Source organism: Pinus tabuliformis, chromosome 6 (assembly GCF_031772625.1).
Source record: "Pinus tabuliformis cultivar Carrire ecotype Pingquan chromosome 6, CPIR1, whole genome shotgun sequence".
Classification (NCBI taxonomy): domain Eukaryota; kingdom Viridiplantae; phylum Streptophyta; class Pinopsida; order Pinales; family Pinaceae; genus Pinus; species Pinus tabuliformis.
The window spans coordinates 1,462,045,389-1,462,048,327 of NC_142292.1; the positions used below are offsets into that span (position 1 = coordinate 1,462,045,389).

Consider the following 2,939-nt stretch of genomic DNA (forward strand, 5'->3'; position numbering starts at 1 on the left):
TGTGAAAAACCATTTTTACACTTACTGCTGTAAAATAAATCTACATATGCAGTAAACTTTACATTACATTTACTATTTCAGAAATACTTGAGCGCTCTTTTCTTTTGCATTTCCATGCAAATCCAATACATAAAAAAAACTTACTTAAAACACATGTGCTCACTGTTTTTCTTTACGGATAGCACTGCTGTGCATTATCCTCACACTACGCGCTCTTCATTACAATGAGCAACTGATTTTTATGCACTGCTGTGCATACATTTTCACTCTCACACAATACAATGTCAACTCAAAAAAAATGCATGAGCTCCACCATTTTTCTTTATGCACAACTGTGCATTCGCTGCACCTTCCCTTTTTTCGATGGCCAACACATAAAAGAAAAATCTTGCTCCCCTGCCGCGAGCTCCTTTCACACTCCAAAACGTGAACCCATTTTTTTTAATATGAATGCCATAAAAAACATAACGTGTACACCAAAACAAAAAAGGTATACCACGTATGAGCCCATCACCTTATTAAAGAGCCTCCACCAAAAAAATACGAACAACCACCAGCTCCATTAATTCTCTTCTACGGCGGTCAACGGGAATCCTCACACGCCACGCAAACTATTGATTTGATGCGGGTCGTATGCAGCTTCGGAGATCGACGGTGGAGGATGAAGAAGCAAATCCAACGGTGGAGAATGATATCGGAAGCCACCTTGTTGTTGAGCTTTACCTCCCGATATGTCAGAGATGTTGACGTCAGGCGAGAGCCACGTGCCTTCACCAAATCGCATCGGAGCCTAGAATACGGAAACTGCTTTTCTGGAAAAGCGGTGCGATATGCTTCTGGGCGGTTTTGTGGTTTCACTGCGGTGGTTTTGGATGCAACATGCTGACTGAGTTGGCTGCCATCGCTGTCCCTGTCCGCCTGCAGTTGGAATTACCATTCCAACAAAAGTGATATAAACCATCTACCTAGAGACAAATTGTAACTTAATATTCCATAACACAATAAGCCATCAATTAAAGAAAATGAACCATATCATGTTTTGTGAATAGGAGGTAAACTATCCTCCCGCTCTTAGTTACATTAAATGTCGGTGGAACAGCCGGTGCCTCCCATCTCATTTGCCAAATGAATTCAAGAAAATTAACCATAGCATGTTTTGTGAATTCAAATTATTATTATTATTATTATTAAATGTCATAACATGCTGGCTTTCAAATCTTCATTAGTTAGGTTGCTTCGAATCTTCGTTAGTTAAGTTGCAGAATGACAGGTGAGTGCCCTAAGACCCTCAGGCGGCTCCTTCGTCGTTGCCATTGGTGATATTCGACTCTGACAAGGTGACCGTGGATTACTTTTTACCGGAGCGATTATGTGATTTTCTACAGTTCCTTAATTATTTGATTCCAAAGGTTGCTTTCTTGTACCTAATCTCGTGATACACTTGTTTTTGTATTTTTAATCTCCGTTGTTTACCAATCATAGCATTGCTAATCATATTTCATTTCAACATGAGTTTTGGAAAAGAAAGCCGATAACCTGTCGATTTCGATCATTCTGAGATCACACGCAACTCCTTATCACTGGCCAATAACCATCTTCTTTTAGCAAGTAGAATCTAATCGCTTGTATATAAACTCAAGGGCCCTGCCAAGGAGAAGAGAGACGATGCCAGTACCGTGTGTCTCTTCCAAGCAGTGGAAGATGGTTGTCTCTGTAATTATAGAGGAATAATCACAATAATGGGCAGGCCTCCTTGCAGCTCGAAAGAAGGGCTCAACCGGACTGCAAAGGAGGATATGATTCTTTCCGACTACACTCGAATTCATGGCGACTGTGGATGGACAAGTTTCCCCCAAAAAGCAGGTGAATCTCAGAAAATCTCTATTAATAAGGAAGTAACTTTGTAATGAGAAGCTAAATAAGTGGACAAATTTTGTTTGGCAAGTCTTAAGCGAAGTGGAAAGAGTTGCAGATTACACTAGTTGAACTATCTTCATCCTGGAATCAAACGCAGAAACATTTCCCTCGATGAGGACGAGCTTATTATACAGCTGCATCGCCTCCTTGGCAATCGGTATGCGGACAGTGACTGACCATCATTTCTTTATTCATTCTATTAACATGCCGGGATGTCTAGAAATTTTGAACTTTTTGCAAAGCGTGACGCACGTTACAATCCATGCAGATGGTCGCTGTTCGCAAGACGACTGCCTGGTCGAACCTACAATGAAATCAAGAACTACTAGAACACTCATCTCGGCAAGAAGCTGTCGTCCGTGAATCAATCTTTGACTACATAAACCACGAGATAAGGTCAAAATCTCCTCGGTCTGTGAATCAATCTTCGAATACAGAAATTATGAGATAAGGTCAAAATCTCCTCCTCTCATACAAAATCAGGTCTTAGTAACAAAGGCGATGAGTGAAACTGAAATGGTAATATCCAACGGCTTCAATGGTAATTCACACCCAGGCTTTAAATTGTGCAAGATTAAAGGAACAATCATGAATTCCTCCAACCTGCCTATGTCTGATCTGATCACACACGATGATTCCAAGTCCATTGCAAAGGAAGGTGTAAATCCTACCTACTCCATGTCGACTGTAGTGGAGTGCCGGGCATCCTCGCATTCCGAACTTTTAGCAGGAGATGCAGCAACTTTAACAGAGAGTTTGTTTCATTTGAAAAATCTGTCGTCTCCAGACTATAATTTTTTCTCTTCTACATCCGAATTTTGCACAGGCTTTGTACTAGAAGAGTTCTACACGCAACCTACTACATTGGCTGCGGAGGGGATTCAGTTTGAAGTCACATGTTCGGATGAAAGGAATATGCGGTGCTTGGACAGTTTTACCTTCATCAATGATCAAGGAATGGAAGATCTCGATGGTAGAAAAAAAAACTCGATGGGATTGATGAACTCGATTATATACAGAAT

At 40.9% G+C, this 2,939-nt stretch overlaps 1 pseudogene; it reads left to right on the forward strand.

Annotated features, from left to right (window-relative positions):
* Positions 1-1,739: 1,739 nt before the first annotated feature.
* LOC149264139 (transcription factor MYB1 pseudogene) lies at positions 1,740-2,246 on the forward strand (annotated as a pseudogene).
* The last annotated feature ends 693 nt before the right edge of the window (positions 2,247-2,939 follow it).